Source organism: Erythranthe guttata, chromosome 11, assembly GCF_056151865.1.
Source record: "Erythranthe guttata isolate IM_541 chromosome 11, IM_541, whole genome shotgun sequence".
NCBI lineage: Eukaryota > Viridiplantae > Streptophyta > Magnoliopsida > Lamiales > Phrymaceae > Erythranthe > Erythranthe guttata.
This window is the reverse complement of record NC_142543.1, coordinates 14,877,998-14,904,282: the sequence shown is the minus strand read 5'-3', so window position 1 is coordinate 14,904,282 and position 26,285 is coordinate 14,877,998. Positions and strand designations below refer to the sequence as shown.

Sequence of the window (26,285 nt, the reverse complement as noted above, 5' to 3'; positions counted from 1 at the left end):
TGGGTCTGGTCCTCGCTCGCCATGGGCCAGGGGCGAGGGCCGCCCCTAATAACGCTTAATATCTTTTCGTGTTATTTGGATTGCTACAATTTTACGAGACTACATGATGAATTCTTTTTTTTTTTTTATTAAGACTACATGTTGAACTAGTTGCATGGATAAATTGTCAGTCAAATAACAACTTTCAGTGGTTGATACCATTAAAGTTTTGGCCTGAAAATTGTGATTGTTTTGATACGAAAGAAGTTCAAATGATGCGTTAAATACACTTGCACCCCTAATGTATACCATCTGTAACACTTACCCCCTAAAGCATCATTTGTAACACTTACACCCTCAAGCTCAATTTCATTTATATTTTCAATACTAAAACCTTAAAATTTGCTTCTTTTATTTAAAATAATAACTAAAAGAATAATTAAATTATACAACTAAAAATATCTGTTGAAAAATGCAATATTTTAAAATTTAAAAAATATTTTCTTGTACTGTTGGATACATATTTAATAAATAACATCTAATTAGTATTGGACCAATTAATCGAATATATTCATATCGATAAATTTTAAGAAATCAATATATAAATAACAGTAATATTAAGTATTTAATTTATTTTTAGTTCATTAATTTCTTAAAATATATTTTCATTCATTATTTTACAATATATATTATTTATTTTTTCAATAATTTAATTTTAGTTACTTTCAATTTTTATGATCCAATAATTATTAGATTGTTATGTTTATTATGTTTTAGTTTTAAAATATAAAATATTTGATGTTGAGGGAGGTAAGTATTACAAATAATACTTTACGACGGTAAATGTTACATACGTTATACTTAAGGGGTGCAAAGTGTATTTAGCCCTTAAAATATTGTATTGCATTAAGTTTTGGTACTTCTGGTTTTGAACAACAACTAATTTGATCAATTGTTGATTCATCGTAAATGGATATATATCCACTAGATTTCCACTAAAATTTGAATGGATATATATATATATATATATATATATATATATATATATATATATATATATATATATATATATATATATATATATATATATATATATATATATATATATATATATATATATATATATATATATATATTATGTGTGCATTGTTCGTTTAAATACGACGCGCAGTTTATTTAGCATGCAATTAGCATAATATAATTTTTCATATATCACAAATAAATACCCACTACATCTGCACTACTAAATCGGAATTAATACGGTGCTATGCCCGTTACTCTATTCATTGTTGGTGTAACTACCTCTCTTTGACTTCATTTTCCGAAAGAGAATCTCTTTCATTCCTACAAAGATTACAAAGATGAGAAAACAAAGAGCACATGTACATAAAAAAAGAAAAACAAAAACAAGTTACTAACTTTTGTCTCTATACAATCAATCTACAATTTTTGTTTTATTTAGGTCTTGTTTGGTTGGTATGATTAGTAGTGATACGTCTTATCAAGTGAAAATCCTGTAAATGTTGTTCCACACATTTCAACCGAGATGCATCCCGAAAGTTATGACATTCTTACTAGTGTCAGAGTATTTTGGCTTCTTTAATTTGGAAATTATTAAATAAAATGTCCATCCATCTCCATAGTAGAAAGAAATCATAAAATTATAATACAAGTTAAATGATATTTAATGACCAATAAGGTATGTGATGCACAATTGAGACATATTTATCATGTGCATGAACATGTTCGAGTTTCAAAGTGTGTGATTTATTCGGACAGAACTTAATGAGTGGTCTTAGGATTAAGTTCTTAGAGATAATCAATATAAGATACAACAAAGGTAAGGCAAAAAAAAAAAAAAATCATGTTATTAGCTCAATATAATGCCTAATATAATTTCGTGTCATTTGAATTACTACAACCTTATGCAACTAAACGACGAACAAGTTAACTCGATAAATTCCGAGTCAAATAATAGCTTTCAGTGGTTTATACTTTATACCATTAAAAATCTTGCACTACTCAAACTGGAGATAAATATTTATATATGTGTTCATTTTTAGTTCAAATATAACGCAATTTATTTAGCACAAAATTTGCACAATAAAGTTTATTCAACAATTTGTTATGATTAATTTTCTTTTCTACGTCACTTTTATATCATTTAATTATTTTCTTTGTATCAAACTTTTGTACGAAAAGAGAACAAGCTAAGATGTTGATGTTGCAAAAGAGTAGTAGCATCGACTCTATGAGGCATCAATAATCTATCATCTCAGTGGTCAATGGTGATGACACCACTGACATACCGATTATGCCCCTATATGTTGTGATCTCTATCGATGGTCGCACTAACAAAGGCATCAATGGAGCTTCTGCGGCTCACTTCCCACAATTGCTTTTCAAATATTAATTTGTTGTAAAAAAATAACAAAGCAACTAAATATGAAGTCGGTCGCTACTGTGCATATATATCCTAATAAGATCCACTATTCAAAAGATCAAGGCGAGACTTCATTATTATGATTAATTACGTTTACCATGATTATTATTATTATTATTATTATTATTATTATTATTATTATTATTATTATTATTATTATTATTATTATTATTATTATTATTATTATTATTATTATTATTATTATTATTATTATTATTATTATTATTATTATTATTATTATTATTATTATTATTATTATTATTATTATTATTATTATTATTATTATTATTATTATTATTATTATTATTATTATTATTATTATTATTATTATTATTATTATTATTATTATTATTATTATTATTATTATTATTATTATTATTACCATTATTATTATTATTATTATTATTATTATTATTATTATTATTATTATTATTATTATTATTATTATTATTATTATTATTATTATTATTATTATTATTATTATTATTATTATTATTATTATTATTATTATTATTATTATTATTATTATTATTATTATTATTATTATTATTATTATTATTATTATTATTATTATTATTATTATTATTATTATTATTATTATTATTATTATTGTTATTACTATTATTATTATTATCATCTTGACTTGTTTTATTTCATTAAGTTATACCTTTTGGTTTTACCGATTATCTACAAACCAGTACGAGTATGTGTGTTTTTATGTGGAATGAATGAATGATAACAATTTACTCGTTGTATTTCACGCATGAAATAAACCATTGCATTGTACGCTTCAATGTGCTTGGCGTACAAATGGTTATCAAATTGAGCACCGGTAGTGCTAGAAAAGTGCACTAATTTGCACTTACTTAGCTCATGATTAGTTAGATTTGCATTCACATTGTCATTTCTTGCATTTTTTGTACAGTTTTTCAATTAGCATGTTGAATATGTTATTTCATGTTTCAATGCATATTTAGTTGGTGCAGTGATGTATGCAATTAGCTAGAGGGGAATTCGATGTTTCATGAAACGTGTCCAGTTTTTAGCTTAAATACTCTGACAGATAAAGCGAGAACAGGCAGTAGCTTTACACTATCAATCCTAAGGAACGCAAGACGTGTAAAGGGATAATCAAGACCTTCGGAAAGCGATAACAACACCTGAAATCGAGACGTACCGTTTTCTTCCGCAAAAAATGATTGTAGCATTTTTATCTCAATCTCGTGATACGAGTTAATAAAACCTTGAAGAAATAACCTGTTTGTATTCATTATTTTTAAAGTTTACAAATTTTAAAATACTTTTTTTTAGTTTATTAGTTTAATTTGAATGATTAGTGTCTTCTTATATTTTGTTTTGTATATTTTGTAGTGCTATAGATTAGTTATCTCTCAATGTTACAAACCCTAGAAAACTTGAGTAGGATATTAAAAAATATATAATGCGAGAAATATAATAGTTTAATGGTTATACATTATTATATTATTATATATATATCATACTTATATTTTAATATAAATATATGCTACTTCTAGACTAGGTTTTTCTAAAAATATGCACATGCTTTTACATAATTATATAATTAAAATCAAAACATTTAGTGATCTAAGTCTGAAAAAAAAAAAAAAATAATCACCCCTCCTAGTTTAAATAATTATTAAAAAATAATAATAAAAAAAAAATTATGACTGGCGTAGTGGACTATGTTTTCTCGTTGTCTTGAATTTTTTATTATTTTAATTTTTTTTAATTTTTTTTAATAATTATTTAAACGGGGAGAGGCAGTGTTTTTTGGTAATTTCAGAGCTTTAGATCAAACGGTATTAAGGTCAAATGTCTGACAACTTTCATTTACACTTCACTCCCTACCCCATCCGAAATGTCTGGGATACCCCTCTCTGTAATACCAAATTACACCCTCCCATTCTATTCCTCTACGGAACGCGTTTTTTTGTAAAAACGTGCCGAACAAAAACACGCTATTTCTGATATGTTTTTGTCAAACAAATACGTTTTTTCGTGAAAACGTGCTGAACAAAGCACGTTTTCCAGATACGTAACTTCAGTTCGAATTTGAATAAACCCAACGTTGTGAATACCCGCGAAGAACAATTGGCTGACGACGAGGAAAAAAAAAAGAGAAAAAAGAAAGAAGAAGATATACGAAAATACTCTAGAGTCGTCTTCAAATTTTTGAAGCTGAGAAAATACGAAAATTAACCTTCTGTGAAGGTTTAGTTCTTGCCGTGAAATAATGGCATGTTTGTTTGAAAAATAATGGAAACCCAATTTGAAAAACCCTAAAATTACACAATAAAATTTGTACTTTTGTTGCTGAGTAAAACACCTTCACAAAAACGTTTTGTTTTTTTGTCGAAATGAACGATTTTGAGTATTTAAGTGGATGGGTTTTGTGATTACGCATGTTTAGGTTGTAAGAGACATGTGTGTTCATACCCAGATTCTTTTTGGTCAAAAAACTCTATCTTTTTCGTTTTTTTGAGTTTGATTATTAGTTTTTTAGCTGTGGTAGTGGACTAAACTATAAAGCATTTTCGTATTCCCGTAGAAATTATGTAGTGTTTAGTTTCTTACCCATTCGTATATTTTGTGTTGTTTGTCGTATTCCCAGAAATGGGTCCAAAAAAACAGTCGGCTAACAACAAGAGGAAAAGGGAAAATGAGACTCGATGCTCCCCTCATCATTACATGAAAACGATGACCGCAATAAAGGCAAAGATGGGACCCTTACAACGTGAGGTATTGAGTTCAAATCCATTTGGACACTATATAGACATGCCCATACTGGGGCACAACTTTGTAAAGGTACAAAATTTGATGACGAGATATAGTGTTGATTCAAATGAACTTGAGTTCGGGGATAGGAAATGTTCAATTGCGGTCCCGTTTGATCCGGTAGAATTGTCTACAATGCTGGGATTATACAACGACGGACATGCAATTAACATAAATCTAAAAACCAACAGCTCTTGTCCTATTGTTACTAACCTCTTCGATGGAGATCATAAAAATGCGAACCAAAATCGTATTGTTACTATGCTGGAAGAGTATGCAGATAAGGATGAAAAAGTGGAAGACTTCATTCGTTTATACACTTTATACGTTTGTAACTGTCTTTTGTTTCCAATCCCTGGCCGAACATGCTTCCATTTTATTTATCATTACATTAATAAAGTGGAGCATGTAGGGTTGATTGCATGGGGGATGGCTGTGTATGAGTATTTGGTTAGCCAAATGTCGCTTCACGTTGTTGATTGCGCGCCATATTTCAACGGTTGCACTATTGGACTATTGGTACGTTTTATGTACAACCAGGAGGGGGACAGAGGAGAGGACGAGGACAGGAGAGAAGAAGAAAAGGAAAACGATGGAGGAGAAGAGGAGAAAGCGGGGGAGATTAATAATCTTGACACCACCATACATGTAAGTACATTATGCATATTGCTGATATACTGTTATTACACGTTTTCTATGTCATACATATACGTTTTCTTTGTAAAACATATATGTTGGATTTGTGAAACATATACCTGTTTTTTTGTAACAATATACCTGTTTCTGTAAACTATACGTGCTGTTTGTAAAACATATACGTCTGTTTTATAAAACATATACGTTTTCTTTGTAAAACAGAACCTATGTGCGGATAGACTTCATGATTATTTAGATGAAAATGAATCAAACCAAGGCAGAGATGATTAAAATGAAAAATATGATCATCACGGGGAACAGAGAAATGAGGTGATGAGGAAAATGGAGAGAACAAGGGGGAGAAACATGCACTGGTTGTCTACAGTCCGTCCTCCATAGTTGCCTACAGTCCGTCCTCCATGGTAAGTACAATGCACATACTGCTGATAAACTGATTTAATACGTTTTCTGTGGCATGCATCTACTGTTTCGTTGTAAAATATATACGTGTTCTTTGTAAAGCATATACGTCTTCTGTATAAAACATATACGTTTAAATTGTATAACATATACCTATTTTTGTAAAACATATACTTGTTAACAGTATACGTGTTCTCTGTAAAACTATACGTGTTCTTTGTAAAACACATATGTCTGCGATATAAAACATATACATTTGCTTTGTTAAACATAACCTATGTTTGGAAATACTTCATCATCATAACGGCGAACATACGAATGAGGTCGATGAGGAAAATTGAGAGAACGAGGGGGAGAGACAGGCACTGGTTGTCTACTGTCCGTCCTTCGTGGAAAAGAGGATCAAACAGAGAGATGACTGAATGGTAAAGAGAAATGAGCCTGATTTTGTCAGTCCGGGTACCACTACGTCGGCACCCAAAAGACAAGGGAATGAATGTGGACGTGGACGGGGACGCGGACATGGACGCATTACTCCTTTATCAATTGACATTACAAATGAAATGGTTGACAAGGACGATAAGCCTAAATGGGATACACATTCAACATATAAATGGAAACTCACTTACACAGGGCGGTTTGAGATTCAAGATCACGAAAGAGTGGTCATTGATGAATTCATTATGAGAGGTGAATTTAAGCAAAATATTTGGTCAAAAACTTCGCAAGCGTCGATGGGTCTGAAATCGTAACAATACTATTCGGTAAGTGGGTTTCGAGTTTCGCAATCGATTCCTACTTATATTTGTTATGCAATCCAACCTCAGATAAATTTGCGGGACATTTGATCGATATGGTTCCTTCACATGTCCAGGTAAAACCTTTTTCGCTCATTGTGTATGTTTAAGTGACTAATACAAATACGATTATATTACATGTGTAATTTAATATTCGTAGGCAAATATTTTATCGCGAATACATAAAGAAGGGTTGGGTTTGTCGATGGTCACTGATGAGGAGTTTGATCAGTTTCTGACACGGGTAAGCAAATTTGGTCCATCCAACTGAGTTTTCATGGAACTTTTGTCAGTCAACTTTAGCTAGACTAGGTGCATTCTCTTTCCAATTTGCGATGGCATCCATTGGTACATGAATGTTGTGGACACAAGAGATAGCACTTTACATTTAATGAACTCGATCAAGAATGCCGCATACAGATCCGTTGCCGATACAATCGTAAGTCCTTATTCATTTATATTCACTCACACGTGTTTCTTATAAACTAGAGTCAACAATTCTATGTTTTTTGATGTATAGGCATTGTTTTACAAGAGGTTTCTCTACAAAACCATGCAGCTGGAGTTGCCTCCGGACACAATCAAAGATGTTATACCATCGCGTCAACAGGTGGGTACTAGTGATTGCGGAGTACATATGTGTTTGAATGCTTACTACGTTGCTAGAGACGATGAAAGTGTTTGGGCGGATGCAGAAACTTGCTCCATGACAAAGTGGCGTGCTGTAATAGCATATGCACTATTGACCAGTAGTGCATTATAGTGTAGACACATTGGGTTGTTTTTGTATAACGGGGTTTTTTTGTATTTTGCGACACATATGGTATTTTTTAAAATTGGTGGTTATTTGTTTTGTAAGGACGTTTTTTTTTTTTTGTAAACATGTACTATAGAATCATCTGTGATAAGTTATATGAATATAAAACTTTTTGCACATTACACCCTTAAATACGATGTGTGTTTGCTTCATATACGATTTGATTATTCCTCATATACGATTGACGTGTACGGTTTGATTATTCATCATACGTCGTCGTATTTTATGCGCCGCCCCCGTATACGTCTTTTATTGGGGTCGTATACGGGTCCACTGTATGGAAGTATATACGGAGCATACTTATGGTTTTCCCGAAGCGTGCATAATGTATGCTCTGAGTTTGCCCACTAAACCTAGACCCATACGTTACATGGGTCACATTATGTGTGAAAAGTAACAAATTGTGTGTCAATCGGATGGTGGTTTCTGTTGATAATATTCACCTCCATCTACTAATATCACTAGTACATCAAAAACTTATACTCAATATTGGTGAGTCATTGCACTTGGCACCGGATTGGCTCATATTGACACACGCGGAATTATAATATTTTTTACAAAACATATATAAACATGCTTGAGGCCCGTTTGGAGGATAATGGGTAGTGGAATTAAATAAAAACAAGTTCCAACACCGGTAACAGTGGCTCAATTCTCATACTTGCTTTTTGAGATATTAATTTGTCACAGCCAATTGACAACGCAACTAAATATGGAGTCGGTCGCTACCGTGCATACCCTAATCAGCTCCACCGTTAAAAAGATCAAGGCGTCACTAGATTATTATGATTAATTTCGGATTTTATCTTCTCTAGAATTGTTTTTATTTCATTAAATCGGACTTTTAGTTTTGCTTGTTTTACTTATATAACGGTAAAACAGTTACTAATATTCATATATATAGTCGAATCATTTTTGGACATGAAAAGTTTTGTCGTTTTCCGTATTTAACAATTATAGCAAGTCCTTGTGATTGAGTTTATCTAATTGCACGAGTAAAATCATATATTCAAGAAACACACAATCAGTACGAGTTGCTTATTTGGGACATTTATTAATATCGGTTATCGTAACACTTTTTTTTTAAGCACAAACGAGCGATCGATTTTTTCAGCAACTATATGGAAAATCCAACTTTGTCTTTTGCTGGAACAGAGCGCATTGCAAGTACACCTGTTCAAAAATATAATGCATGGAATCTCATCTCACAACATTGGTCGACGAGTGTGACACACGAGATCGATAAATCCGTCATTATCGAGACAGTTGTCGCAGCCATGAACGAACTGGTGGAGCTCTTACGTATGAACGAGCCACTCTGGATCGAAGATCCATTGGGTAATGGGAGATATAATTTGCATCAAGATAGTTATGATAAAATTTTGTTGTTGCGCACGACTTCTGATTTTGAACAACTTATAATTTGATTAAATTTTAATTTATGACTAATTTATATACACTACTTTTGCATTACTCAAACCGGAACGGACATAAATATTTGTGTGCGTGGTTAGTTCAAAATACGGCGTAATTAGCTCAATAAAGTTGTTAAATTATAATATCCACTACATTTGCACTACTAAAACCCGGAATGGATATAAATACTTACGTGTGCATTGTTTGTTCAAATACGGCGCAATTTATTTAGCATGCAATCAGCACAACAATAAAGTTTATATAACAATTTGTAATTATTGTTTTTGTCAGTTGAAATACTATATTTATATCTTCATCCTTGTATATCAAAAGAAAACAAGATGTTGATGTTGCAAGAGAGTAGCATCGAATCTTTAGGGGCAACAATAATGTACGCTCCGATAAGGAATAACTGAGCCTTTATATTATGTATTGCCAGAAAATGTTGTTAAGCAAACGATTGCAATATTTGCTGTTTACCTACACACCAATAGGTGTGTGTGTGTTGTTTGTGTGCGAATGGATGATAACCATTTCCTTGGTGTATTTATTTACTTGGTCTAATATTAAATAAACCGGTGCTATGTCCGTCACTCCGTGTTTTCATTGTTAGTGCAACTACCTCTCTTTGACTTCTTTTTTCGAAAGAGAATCACTTTAACTTCTTCCACGATGAGAAAATAAGAGCACATATACTTAAAAAATGTTATCGACTTTTGTGTCAATTGTCAATTTTCAATTTGATTTATTTATCCTTTGGTTGGTTAGTTAAATAATTAGATCTCACAAGAGCAGATAATCTTATCTTGACTAATAATGTCTTGGAAACCAAACCATATTATAATGGATTAGATATAAGATAGAAATAATAAAGGAGCACATTTGAGACGGACTCCTGAGAAAAAAACGGATCCCACTTGTTAAATGACGTGGACAATTAAATTATTTTTAGTTAATAATCTTGATGGGACCCAAATTAAAAATTGAAATTTTGTGGCAAAAAGAAAAAAACGAATTAGCGGCAAACTATTTTATTTATCTTTGTATATTTCGTTTTTTTCTGTCTATTTTTTTTCTTGAAACTTTAATTTTCTTTCGATTATCAATTAACAAATTTATACACATTCTTTTATTTAAATTGGAATGTGCATATATATATATATACATATATATATATATATATACATATATATATATATATATATATATATATACACACACACACAAACACACAATTATTTGAATTAAATGTCCATTAATATTCACAAGGCTGCAGCTATGCAATACTAGTTTCATTAAGTGCAAGACCAAAAATAAATTAAATAATGTACAAATATTATAATATCCATGTTGAAAAACCAAATTAATGCAATACTATAAACTAAAAAATCACAAAACCATTAGACTAAATTCTCATCTTCTCCGTCTTCTAAAACCCACAAAAACCTTTCTCCTTCATCTTCCATAAACCCATAAAATCTCAACATTCAAAACCCTCAAAACTCAACAAACCTACAAAGAGGGCAAGTATAGAGTCAAAAGACGTCAATATATAAGATTCTACGGAGAAAGAACCCAAGGAGGTATGCATTTATGTGTTTTTTAAGCTAGGTTATCGTTGTTGAAAACAAAATTCGCGCAGGCGCGATTCGACATTAAGATGTCGAATTTTGCCCCCAAAAATCGACATTAAGATGTTGAATTTTCCCCCCAAAATTCGACGCTTAGATGTCGAAATAAGAGTTTTTGGGAAACAAGCTTATTTCGACATCTAAGCGTCGAATTTTGGGGGAATAATTCGACATCGTAATATCGATTTTAAGGGGCAAAAGTCGACCTGTTAATGTCGAATCGCGTTTGTGAGGATTCTGTTCCAAGAACGATAACCTAGCTTAAAAAATACATAAATGCATACCTCCGTCACCGTGGGTTTTTCCACCGTAAAATTTTTCGTTTTGATGTCTTTTGATTCCATATTTGCCCTCTTTGTCAGCTTTGTTGAGTTTTGAGGGTTTTGAATGTTGAGGTTTGGTGTGCATATGGAAAAGGAAGGAGAAATATTTTTGTGGGTATTGGAAGATGAACAAGAGAATTTGGTCTTGTGGTTTTGTGGATAAATGTTTGTGGTTTTTTTGGTTATGGTATTGCATCAATTTTTATTTTATTTTTTAACAAGTAAGAGCATTATAGTATTTGTACATTGAAAATTTTAATTTAGTCTTGCACTTAATAGAATTAGAACTGCAAATAGCTTAATAGCAAGAAATCAGAAAATGAAAATACTAGATGAATGACGTTTTATGATCAATAAGGTATGTGATGCACAATTGAGACATATTTATCAAGTGCATGAACTTATTATAACTTTGAAGTGGTCTTAGGGTTAAGTTCTTAGAGAACAACTGATTTAGATGCATGAATTGTAAGATAATGAATCCAGTGAAAGACTTTTATTTATTTTATGCGGAAAACCTTAATCACAGAATCTTGAAATCAAGTTCATCTTAAGAACATAATCACATAATTCGGATTATCGACATACCGTTCGCCATGGATTCCGATAGAGACGATGAACGATAACAATCTACAAGCCGAGCCTAGCCAGGCCTCCTTTGAATCTCCTTGAGAACTTTATTCGTAGACACACCTTCTTCTCTCTATCTCTCTAATATGTCAACTCACTAGTATTCTGTAAGTGATGGAATTCTCAATTGCGTCTGATGGTTGAGAAGAAGAGCTGTGGATTTCTTTTATAGACGAGAGAAGAGGGCCACGATTGATTTGTAACGGCAGAAGACAAATCCCACCCATCATGGTCTTTTATTGCCTTCAACGTTACAAATCAATTACCATAAAATCACCTTAATACCATAATTTGAATTACCCACAATTTATTAATTAAAATAAAGATTAGTGGACCAAAAAATCGATTAAGAAAAATAAGTTTAAAAATATTTGACTCGGTGGGTTCTTCATACAAAACATTTGACACGAGATCACGATTTTGAAAGAAAATTAAGGTGATTACCATAATAGGTAAATAGAGTACTTTAATACTAGAACTAGTTTGAGTTATTAATGTGAATCATAGCGGTTATATGATTCATTCATCATATTCCCTTCTATGTATCACGCCACTAATAACCCTTACTATTCTAATCCATAATAGCCCCTTTAATTTTGTCTTGTTAGGACAAATCCTGTTAAATCCAAATATAATATGTGCACACATAATAGGAAATACGAAAAAAGAAACATTTGATTAAATAAATTAAGTTTCAATTACATAATCATAACTCATCAAATCATGGATTGCTCAAAAGACCCATTCTAATAACATGTTCCTCATATGTCTTTATATGCAATCCCTTGGTTCATGGATCAACAACCATAAGAGTTGTACTTAAATTTTCAATTGACACTTGTTGTTTCTGGACTATTTCTTTAACAACCAAGTACTTAAGATCCATGTGCTTGGATCCACTTGAATACTTTCCATTCTTAGAGAAGAAAACTGCTGCGGTGTTATATCTTCAAAGGCTTAGCAATTGAGTCAACAGCATTAAGCCCTAAGATAAAATTTCGCAACCACAGTGCATGACTCGAGGCCTCAAAACATGCTACAAACTCAGCCTCCATTGTGGAAGAAGCTAATACTTTGCTTTACGCTCTTCCAAGACATTGTTCCACCAGCTAGTAGAAATACAAAGCCCGATGTGGACTTTCTACTATCTACACAACCAGCAAAATCGGAGTCTGAATAACCAATAACCTCTAATTGGTCCGATCTCCTATAAGTAAGCATGTTATCCTTTGTTCCTTGAAGATACCTCATAACCTTCTTTGCTGCTTTCCAATGTTCTATTCCCGGATTACTTTGATATCTACCAAGTACTCCCACTGCATAACTAATATCTGGTCTAGTACAAGTCTGTGCATACATCAGACTTCCAACTGCTGATGCATATGGAATCAATTTCATTTTCTCCTTTTCCAAATCATTCTTTGGACATTGCTTTTCACTTAATTTATCACCTTTCGTGATAGGAGCATTAATGGCTGAACAAAACTGCATATTAAATCTTTCAAGAACTCGATTGATATATATCCTTTCTGAGACAAGCCTAACAATCCTTGAGATCGATCTCTAAAGATCTCTATCCCAATAACATAATTTGCCTCACCCTTATCAACCATCTTAAAATTCTTGGAAAGATAAGTCTTAGTTTCGTGAAGCAAACCAAGATCACTACTTGCTAGTAAAATATCATCCACATACAAGACTAAAAAGATAAACTTGCTCCCACTGACCTTTAGATATATACACTGATCAACAGTGTTTTCCTTCAATCCAAAGGAAGTAATGGTATCATTGAATTTGATATACCATTGTCTAGAAGCTTGTTTAAGTCCATATATGGATTTCTTAAATTTACAAGCCAAGTGTTCCTTTTCTTGTTTTGCAAATCCTTCAGGCTGGTCCATATAGATATCTTCATCTAAATTCCCATTCAAAAAAGCGGTTTTCACGTCCATTTGGTGCAACTCCAAATCATAATGAGCTACAAGAGCCATAACGATTCTAAGAGAGTCTTTCTTAGATACTGGAGAAAAAGTCTCTCTATAATCAATGCCTTCTTTTTGAGTGAAACCTTTGGCCACTAGTCTAGCTTTAAATCTTTCGATATTGCCTTTCGAGTCACGTTTGGTCTTGAAGACCCATCTACAACCGACTTTCTTACTGTTCTTAGGCAATTCGACAAGATCCCAGACATCATTATGGTACATTGATTTCAACTCTTCATTCATAGCATCAATCCATTTACTAGAATCTTTACTTTTCATGGCTTGTGAATATGAAACTGGATCATTTTGAATACCAATATCAAAATCAGATTCTTGTAGATACACCACATAATCATCGGATATGGCAGATTTTCTTTCCCTTTGAGATTTCCTCAAAGCTACCGATTGTGGTGGTTCTACAGTATTGCCAATGATAACATCTTCATGAAGTGGTGAATGGAGTGGCGAATCATTTGTTTCAACCTACTGTATAGGTTGAAGAGTAACTTCATCTTGAGGGAAATAAGATGGTAAAATATCCACCCTAATTTCCTCAAGTTCTACCTTTCTTAATTCAAGACTTTCACTAACTTCACCATTCTCTAAGAATTTGGCGTTTCCAGTTTCAACTATCCTCGTAGTATGGTTAGGACAATAAAATTTGTACCCTTTTGACTTTAGTGGATAACCAATAAAATATCCAGAAATTGTTCTAGGGTCCAATTTCTTTTCATTTGGATTGTATATTCTAGCCTCTGCTGGACAACCCCAAACATGTAAATATCTTAAACTAGGTTTCCTACCAGTCCACAACTCGTAGGGAGTTGTTGGGAATGCCTTACTGGGAACTCGGTTTAAGATATACATAGCGGTTTTCAAGGCTTCATTCCAAAGTGAAATGGGTACAGTTGAATTACTTAACATACTCCTAACCATATCCATAAGAGTACGATTACGACGTTCAGCAACTCCATTCTTTTGTGGTGTTCCAGGCATTGTGTATTGAGCACAAATACCACGCTTTTCTAAGAATTTAGCAAATGGGCCAGGATTTTGTCCCGACTCATCATATCTACCATAGTATTCCCCACCCCGATCTGATTGTATAACTTTAATTTTTCTATCTAATTGTCTTTCGACTTCCGTAACAAACACCTAAAGCATGTCAACGGCTTGAGATTTTTCATGAATTAGATAGAGATAACCATAACGAGATAGATCATCAATGAAGGTGATAAAATATTTTTCTCCACTAAAACATGGAATAGGTAGTGAGCAGATATCTGTATGGATTAACTCAAGAAACTCTTTACTTCTTGTGGCACCTCTTTTATTGTGTTTGGTTTGCTTACCCTTAATGCAATCCACACACATTTGAAAATCAGTAAAGTCTAGATTTTCCAAAATTCCAGTTTTTACCAATCTTTCGATTCTTTCCTTGGAGATATGCCCTAATCGTTTATGCCACAAGATAGAAGAATTTTCGTTATTTAGGCTTCGCTTTACGCCAACTTCCGAATGAGTGGTTAATAATGATTGTTCAAACTTATGATTCAAAGATATTTTATATAAACTATCACATAAAGTACCGGAACCAATTATTATTGAATTAAACATAAAACTGAGTTTTCCACAACCAATTAAAGCTGAATAACCACACACATCAAGTTTTGACAAAGAAACCAAATTCCTAGAAAACGAAGGTACATAAAAAGTGTTTTCAAGATCCATCTTGTGACCCGTCTCTAATATGAGGCGATAAGTGCCAACAAACGCCACTTTAGATTTGAGACGGTTCCCCATATAGATGTACTTTTCACTTTCCTCCGGTTTCCGAGTTGTAAGGAATCCCTGTAATGAATTTGTGATATGAGTTGTAGCACCAGAATCAAGCCACCAAGTGTAAGAAGGAACTTCAATAAGATTTGATTCATAACATACAAAAGAAAGATGAATACCTTTCTTTTCGAACCAAGCCTTAGGTTTCTCACAGTCCTTCTTTACGTGTCCCTTCTTGTTACAAAAGTAACATGTGACAACAAAAGCCTTTCCATGACCCTGACTACTTTCACCAGGTTCATATCTTTTGTTTGGTGCGAATTTCTTTCCACTCTTCACAAATTTCCCTTTCTTCTTCATACTTCCATGAGTTACAGCCAATGCAAAGTGATTTTCTTCCTGCTTTAATCTCACTTCCTCTTGAATACACATACTAGTCAGCTCATTCAAATTCCACTTATCTTTTTGAGTATTATAGTTGATTTTGAATGGGCCGAACTTTGATGGACGTGAGTTAAGGATAAATTGCACAAGGAAGGACTCTTCCACTTTCATGCCAAGAGCTCCAAGTTTGGAAGCCTTATCAGTCATATTCAGGGTGTGTTCCTGAATTCCCTTATCACCACCATATTTCATGGTAGTCAATTCAGCCATAAGTGTCCCTGCTAACGACTTGTCCGGTGATTTAATTTAAAGCGTTCTTTAATAGCCGTTAACAGTTCCATATCATTGTCAACCTCGGGAAGATAATTCTTAATGCTATTAGCAACGGTCATTCTAATAAGCATAAGAGTAAGCCTATTGGACTTGGTCCAGGCTTCAATTAGGCTAACTTCTTCCTCACTGTTAGCATCCGTTATTTCCCAAGGTTTTTCAGTAATCAATGTTAGGTCCAAATCCATAACACCCAAGGTGAATTGAATTTGTTCATACCATTCGGAGAAATTTGACTCACTGAGAGTGTTCATACCAGAAGCATGCGAGTACAATAAGTAGGAATAGCAACTGAAATAAAAATAGCAAATATAGTAAGGTAAAGATAAAAGGATGCTCACATAAGACCTTGAGTCAAATAAGATGAACTATTGATATCACTACAAGTTCGTCTTTGGGTGAACTACAGCATACCTATTGTTCACTCTATGTTGGTGTAAATGATCTTTTATAACACCTAAGTAGGGTCTAACATAATTTATCTCACTCGTCAATTAGTCATGTTACCTTTAGGTAAACAATTCTAAATGCTAAGTAATACACATTATGATACCCTACCCAGTTCATAATTAATTAAAATCGACTATCCTTTGAGCTAGTCTTAATTTCTTAATTATGACTGCAATTTGAGAATATCACTCGTCAATTAGTCATGTTACCTTTAGGTAAACAATTCTAAATGCTAAGTAATACACATTATGATACCCTACATAGTTCATAATTAATTAAAATCGACTATCCTTTGAGCTAGTCTTAATTTCTTAATTATGACTGCAATTTGAGAATATTATAATCTTTAATATCATGTAAATGATTAAACTTTCATATAGTTCTTATATTTATTAGATTTTACTAATCTAGGTCACTTTAGCAACTACAAGATTCGTAAATTTCATAAATATAAAACTAATAATATTCTCGTTATTTTAATTTGAGTGATAAAATACGCACAACATACATACAATTCATGTACTCACAGAACTATCAAAATTAAATACATACACAATTAGCATCGAAATGTTACATGTAGTTCATTGCATATACAATATTATACGTTCTGCTGGATATGTATGTACTCTAATCATGCTGATATAAAATAATCAAAGTATAGGCAGGTACGGTGCATATATATATTGACCGAATAATAAATTAATTGAAAAACAAACATCAATATCAATTCAATCAACATGTACTGTATGCATATTTTAACACCGTGACAATAACAAATGCATGCGTAATATCTATTAGACCCACTGTTTTTTTTTTTATTAACAGTACATTAAAATATAATTTTCATGTGAGTTTGCAATATCACGTTGTACCCTATATATATACATATAAAATCCAATCTAACAAGAGTCAAACAACACACATAAACTTTTATAGTTTATGTCGTTATTATAGATTTTTCAATACCCACGAAAGATTCACCAATCGGTGCAAAATGTATGATTTGCGGAAAATTTAACCCGTATCAATACAGAACCACGATCACAGATTCAAAATAGAATTTATTATCACGAATTAGTTTCATGAAATCATAAACCGTACAATCAACATATAACATATTTGAGTTCTAAGATGAATCGATTTCAAAACCCTGCTCTGATACCAATTGAAAGACTTTTATTTATTTTATGCGGAAAACCTAAATCACAGAATCTTGAAATCAAGTTCATCTTAAGAACATAATCACATAATTCGGATTATCGACATACCGTTCGCCATGGATTCCGATAGAGACGATGAACGATAACAATCTACAAGCCGAGCCTAGCCAGGCCTCCTTTGAATCTCCTTGAGAACTTTATTCGTAGACACACCTTCTTCTCTCTATCTCTCTAATATCACAACTCACTAGTATTCTGTAAGTGATGGAATTCTCAATTGCGTCTGATGGTTGAGAAGAAGAGCTGTGGATTTCTTTTATTGACGAGAGAAGAGGGCCACGATTGACTTGTAACGGCAGAAGACAAATCCCACCCATCATGGTCTTTTAATTTATTACCTTCAACGTTACAAATCAATTACCATAAAATCACCTTAATACCATAATTTGAATTACCCACAATTTAATTAATTAAAATAAAGATTAGTGGACCAAAAAATAAAACGTTAAAAAGGTAAATCTAACATCCAGGATATTACAAATCGAAGGCAAAAATTTCATGTTATTAGCTCACTATAATGCATAAGGCCGGCCAGGACGGTTTGGAGGCTCGGGACGAAAAATTGAAAATGTGCCCTTAGTTAATGAAATTTAATTAATTTACCGTAAACATATGTTAAACTAATAAAACGTTAATTTCATTACAATAAATGAGGGGAGGTGATATTTGCGGTAGCAAAATTACTAATGCGGGTTTAAAAAATCCACTATCTACTTATCTTTCTCTCTCTACAATTTTATTTTTAATAGCTTTTATATTAGAAATCGTTCCAAAATCCATGTTATTGTAGCAATTTGCAAAGAAAAAAAATGAGTGCATCGAATGAGGATCGAGATACGGAACCCAATGAGGTAAAATTTGTTCGTTTTTGTTCTTTAAATCGCGAAAATGCGACTCACGACCAATTTGACGCCGAAAAATACGTTTCACGACCAAACTAGGCGCAAAAAAACACGATTCACGCCCGGTTTGGGCGCGGAAAGTATTTCCCGCGCCCGGTTTGGGCGCGCAACACAGATTTCCGCGCCCGATTTGAGCGCGCGTGCTGACTGTGTTTTAATAAAAAAGGAATCATATCAGGACTTTAATTATGTATTTCGTTATACTGGGCAAAAAACTAATAAAAACTCATTGCTATCAAGACTCGAACACGGGTCTATTGTGTAAAACGCGAAACGCCTGACCAACTAGACTACAACGAGTTCATTAACTAAGACTTATTTAAATATAATCATTCATTTTGGTTATACTGGGGAAAAAAAATTGAACCGGACGACCGGTCCAGAACCGGCTTCTGGACCGAACGCCCAAACTATTTTTTCACGCCCAAAACCAGGCGTGGAAACTGCTTTCACACGCCCATTTTGGGCGTGAAAAATTCGAAAACCCAACACTGAAAACAACCCCAAATCGCGATTTTCTGCGGATTTTCACATGATTAACCACAAATTCAATATATATAACTACTTTGATGATTAATTACCTTTCAAATTACGTGGGAAAGCAGTTTCCATGCCTAAACCAGACGTGGAAACTGCTTTCACACGCCCATTTTGGGCGTGGAAAATTCGAAAACCCAACACTAAAAACAACCCCAAGTCGCGATTTTCTGAGATTTTCACATGATTAACCACAAATTAAATAAATATAACTACTTTATATGATTAATTACCTTCCGAATTGACGAGATTTTCGAATTTGGGAGGATTTGTGAGAGAGGTTGACGGTTTTTGTGAATTTTGGGGCTTTTGGGAATTTTGGGGTTTGGGTGGATTTGAGGATTTTAAGAGAGAGAAAGAGAAGACTATTGTGAACGACTTTCGTCATTTTGCTGCCGCGTAAATCATTTTAGATAAATGAGTTTACAAAAAAAAATGGATTTTAATTCTTTGAGCCTCGTTAAAACTTTCTTAGGGTAAAACCCAATAGGACAATACCGCTAAAGAAGGAAAAAACAGTACATAACCCAGACAAAGTACCAAGACTCAAAAAAATCAAAAAAAGAAGAAAAAAAATTCATTAAGATCACATGATACAAAGAAGCAAAAAAAAAAACATCAAGTTACCATCCAATTAATTCGTAGCTTGATCACTGCAATTAAGCATCACATACAAAATAAATAAATAAAACAATCAAAGTATCATTTGAATATCTTCTCCATGCACTTTTAGAAGCAAAATCATCAATTTTACCATCATATGAAATATTTTCCAACAATTTTTTTCAAGATATAGTATTGCTAATACATGAAGCCTTTCTTGAGATATTATAGTTCTTAAATAATATTTCAACAACTTTAGTTTGAAAAAAAATCTTACAACGGATGCCATAATAAAATGAATAGTCAATAATATTCTATAAGTAATCATTACATTTAGAAACATGTCCATAATTCTAACAAACTCTAATATGTTAGTGCAATTCCATGTTTCATTAATTCATATGATTTACTTCGTAACTTAACTTGCAACATCTTCAATTCTAAAAGTAAATCTCTAGCATTAACATCAGAAACATCACCATACTTTAAATCATTTTCGAGATTCTCATAACAATACTTTTAATTCTTAACTATCTAATGAAATAACTTTTATCGCATCAAATAAAAATTCAAAAATAGATTGAAACAATTGCAATTGTTCAAATTTAAACATACTCCTCAACTGAGAAAGAGCATTGCGTATTATTACAAGAAAATAATAGGTTATAAAATATTATTATGCTGATGTATGTTATCTCTCATTATTAAAAGTTTCATCAAAATGCCTCTTTCTACGATGTTTTTTTTAACAAATACATGCCCCATTTCCAGTGCCGGTCCAACGAATTTGGGGGCCCTAAGCAAGTTTTGAAAAAAATGTCCATTTCTTCGATAATATTACTGAACTTTTTCATAATTAATATATTTTTACATTAGAGGTGTTTATTAAACTATCAAAAACGAAACTACTATATACATATAAAATTAAGCAGTGAAACACGGTGAAGCAAAAACACAGTAGATTGAGTAATTTTGATGAACAAATAAAACTATTTCGTGCATAGATAATTAAATCAATAAAGGAGGATAAACCTTCAATACAAAAAATCACTTAAATATTACCCTTCTAGCATTTTTCGAAGCAAAATCACTAATAACACTCGAATAATCAATCTTTCGTACCATATCCTTCTCAATCGACAACATCGCTAGTCCGTTTAATCTTTCTTGCGACATGGTTGATCGGAGGTACGACTTAATCAACTTTAACTTTGAAAATGTCCTTTCAGCTGATGCAACAGTAACTGGAATCGTCAACAAAATTCGGTAAGCAATCCGTGTATTCGGAAAACCACCGCCTATAACCTGCAAATAATTCAACACTTCAATCGGCCTTTTCAGTTCTTCTGGTAAAATATATCTAAAGATTTTTAACTCCATACATAAATCCATCCCATCAATATCACAAGTGTCGTGTTTCAAATACTCTTCAAGTTTGACACAGTAAGTATTTAAAGCCTCATCATCAATCAAGTTTAGTCTCTTGAAGTCGAACAAAAAATCAAAATTTTCATCATATTTTTTAAGTTGTTCAAATCTGGTATTGAGCGACAGAAGCGCTTGATCTACCACATAGAGAAATTACTTCACTCTAAAGCATTCTTCGGTTGATTGTAACACATCTTCACTAGAACTCTCGTCAAAATGTTTTCTTCTATGAATGATGCGTTTTTCAGAAAATACAGGATCAATTCCCATCTCGTTTGCAATTTCATTAGCTTCAGCCTTTGCCTCCGAAAATCCACTTTCTCTGTACTTCTCAAAAAATGAAATTAATCCCTTAAGTTGTTTGATAGCAACATCAATATCCATATCTTCAGCTTGAAGAATTCTGCTCACAACGTTTACAGTAAACAACACATTATGCCAGATAATCATGCCAAACAAGAACTCAAAATTCTCAAGTTCATGAGTGACCAAAGAATTAGCTTCACTCTTTGTTTTGGCGTCTTCTCTACTATTTGCCAAGTCAAGTAATGCATCTCTTATTTTTGGTGCTTGGTATCTAATAGCTCTAAGACTTTCAACACGGCTTTTCCATCGAGTTTGAGACAATGGCTTAAGTGTAAGTTCTTGAACATGACGTTTTAAAATATCCCACCGCTTTGTAGAAGATGCAAACAAAGTATAGATACGCTGCACTACTCCGAAAAAAAATTCAGCTTTGGTACAACAACCGGCCATATCACAAAGTGTAAGATTTAAACTATGACAACCACATGGTGTATAAAACGCTCTCGGGTTCACTTCAAGTAGTCTTCTTTGAACACCTTTGTGTTTTCCTTTCATGTTAGCCCCATTATCATAACCATGACGTCTTATGTCGGCAATATCAAGTTCAAGAGTGTTCAATGCATCATTAAGTACATTAAAAGGGCCAAACCTGTTGTGTCATCCACTTTCAAAAATTGCACAAAAAATTCTTTAATTGTTACCGGCACAACTGAAATATCTACGCGTCGAACCACCAGAGTCATTTGTTCTTCGTGACTAATATCAGGAATACAATCAAGTATTACGGAGAAGTATTTCACTTCTTTGATGATTTTCACAATTGCACTTCTAGTTTCACCTGCTAACATCTGAATCAATTCATTCTGAATCTTGTGACTGAGGTGATGATGATAAATCGATCCACCCTTAAAACGTCGGAGGTGGTCTTGCATAACTGGATCAAATTCTGCAATCATCTGAATAAAGCTTAAAAAGTTGCCATTGTCCTCTTGATCAATTTTCTCATTATCTCCACGAAATGCTAAATTATTATTAGCAAGCGTTTTCACCAGAGCAATTATCCTCAATAATACTTGTCGCCAATGTTCTCTCTCTTTATTGATTTGCACTTGCAAACTCTTGTCTATTGTCTCGTACTTTTTCAGTCTCATCTGCAAATCAATCCATTTACTCATGCATGTAAGGTGTTCTCTGCTGGTTTCGTGACTTTTAAGTCTTTTACCAATATTTCTCCAATCCTTGTATCCTTCAGCAGTTAGACGAGAGATGACTTTATCCTGCTTGAACAATTTATAGCAAAAACAGAATATTTTGTCTTTAACAAGGGAATATACCAACCATTTTCTATATTGTTTCTCCCCATTTAACAAATCTCGGACATAAAGTGTACAAGAAAAATGTCTACCACTCCTATCTTTAGGAAAAGTGACACCATCATCTGTTATTCTTATTGGCCCTCTTTCTACCAAAATATTTCTCAGACTGTGATCAATCTTATCCCAATTTCCGGGATCGTAAATGTTCAAAGGCCCTACTTCACAACCTTCTTGCTTATCCTCATTCGAATTTTCATCATTGTTCATCGAATTCTCAACTGACTTTGAACCCGAACTTACTGTATTATTGCCCCTTGTTATAAACTTTTCAATTGTACCAGCCATACATTACACAAAATATTCAACTATTTGTTTCTTTTTCATTTTATCATTCCCACACATATATTTTCGAGGACCCATAATTTGCAATTTCAATTCAGGACACCGGACAAACTCTATAGAATTTAGTCTACAAAAGAAAAACAGTACTATATTATAATAAGAAAAAAATTCATACTTGAATATAATAATTTATTAGCTTTGTTAAAATTTGATGCAAGAAAAGGGCCTATATTCAAGAAAGTATATGTATATTATATGTCAAATACTCAAATTAAAGAACACAAACCGTGTATGCAGAATTTGAAGAATGGGAAAAGCAATTCCCCTGCAACCGCCGTAGCCACCGAAAAAGTTAGAAAAATAGGTTTTGTAATTGTTTAAGTTGTTTGCTAGTACAATATTATTCTTTTTTAATTGATGTTTGACTTTTAGAGCTTTGGGCCCACAAAACTAAAGAAGCAATTTTTTTTTTTTTTCTGCCGATCATGTAAATGAGAATATCAAATATTTAATTTTTGCAATATATATATATAATACACTTTTTTTTTTGGGGCCCCTTCCTAGTTGGGGGCCCAAAGCAAATGTTTCCCCTGCAATACCCATGGGCTGGGCCTGCCCATTTCCATATTAATTGCTGTTTTTTAGCATCTACAATGCCTGAATTCATTTCATTTAATGTATAATCCTTGAAAAATGAAATCAATCCTTCCAATTGTTTAACAACAACATCAAGATTCATATTTGCATATTGTAACTTTTTACTAACTACATTTATTTGAAGCAAAACATCATACCAAATGACAAAACTTAATATAATTTCAAAATTTGAAAGTTCTCTTAATGTTAATCATTCAACATCTTTAGTTAGTTAGGCATTATCTCTAATTTCTATTGATTTAAACAAAGTTTCTCTAATTCACTGGAGGCTATTCTTCCTTCGAAAATAGGATGTCCGGAATTGCTGGAGCCCTTTCACCGGAAGTCTCAAAGTGAGCGGAAAGTAGGCAGTGATGGCAAAATGATGGGACAATTTTCTTCAAGCTGTTTATTTCCTCACTTTGGGAGAATGAAGTTGAACAAAATTTATCTCCAATAATAATTTTTTTGCTGTGGATTTGAATATGGAAAATACTGATAATAAACAACCAATTTATCGACATCGTGGAGGAGACGAATTTGGAGAGGCAAATCTTGGGAATTCAAGATCTGCTTTGAGAAGATAATTTTAGGGCTTGAAGATATGAGTTTACCGTTAAATTGATTGCGAAAGAAATGTGAAACAAATTTAGAGCATGGAGATAGGAGTTTGCCGTTGAGTTAATTGCGGAACAAAGGGGAAACGCAAAAAAGAATTGAGGCTTCGAGATTGGAATGCAGTTGAGTTCATTGAAGAAGAAATAAGAAATAATATAAAAAACGGTATACGTAATATATATTATTTTAAAAAACAAATTGTGCTCCCATTGGTAAGTGGGCCTTGGGTCTGGTCCTCGCTCGCCATGGGCCAGGGGCGAGGGCCGCCCCTAATAACGCTTAATATCTTTTCGTGTTATTTGGATTGCTACAATTTTACGAGACTACATGATGAATTTTTTTTTTTATTAAGACTACATGTTGAACTGGTTGCATGGATAAATTGTCAGTCAAATAACAGCTTTCAGTGGTTGATACCATTAAAGTTTTGGCCTGAAAATTGTGATTGTTTTGATACGAAAGAAGTTCAAATGATGCGTTAAATACACTTGCACCCCTATTGTATACCATATGTAACACTTACCCCCTAAAGCATCATTTGTAACACTTACCCCCTCAAGCTCAATTCCATTTATATTTTCAATACTAAAACCTTAAAATTATCTTTTTTTATTTAAAATAATAACTAAAAGAGTAATTAAATTATACAACTAAAAATATCTGTTGAAAAATGCAATATTTTAAAATTTAAAAATATTTTCTTGTACTGTTGGATACATATTTAATAAATAACATCTAATTAGTATTTGACCAATAAATCGAATATATTCATATCGATAAATTTTAAGAAATCAATATATAAATAATAGTAGTATTAAGTATTTAATTTATTTTAGTTCATTAATTTCTTAAAATATATTTTCATTCATTATTTTACAATATATATTATTTATTTTTTCAATAATTTAATTATAGTTACTTTTCAATTTTTATGATCCAATAATTATTAGATTGTTATGTTTATTATGTTTTAGTTTTAAAATATAAAATATTTAATGTTGAGGGGTAAGTATTACAAATAATACTTTACGACAGTAAGTGTTACATAGGTTATACTACAGGGGTGCAAAGTGTATTTAGCCCTTAAAATATTGTATTGCATTAAGTTTTGGTACTTGTTGATTCATCATAAATAGATATATATCCACTAGATTTCCAATATATATATATATATATATATATATATATATATATATATATATATATATATATATATATATATATATATATATATATATATATATATATATGTGTGTGTGTGTGTGTGTGTGTGCATTGTTCATTTAAATACGACGCGTGGTTTATTTATCATGCAATTAGCATAATATAATTTTTAATATATCACAAATAAATATCCACTACATCTGCACGACTAAATTGGAATTAATACGGTGCTATTCCCGTTACTCGGTGTATTCATTGTTGGTGTAATTACCTCTCTTTGACTTCCTTTTTCGAAAGAGAATCTCTTTTATTTCTACAAAGATGAGAAAAGAAGAGCACATGTAAATAAATAAATAAATAAATAAATAAATAAATAAAAAGTTACTAATTTTTGTCTCTA

The 26,285-nt window shown here is 32.3% G+C and overlaps 1 pseudogene; it reads right to left on the bottom strand.

Moving 5' to 3' along the window:
- Nucleotides 1-20,959: 20,959 nt before the first annotated feature.
- On the bottom strand, nt 20,960-23,470 carry LOC148767068 (uncharacterized; annotated as a pseudogene).
- Between the last annotated feature and the right edge of the window lie 2,815 nt (nt 23,471-26,285).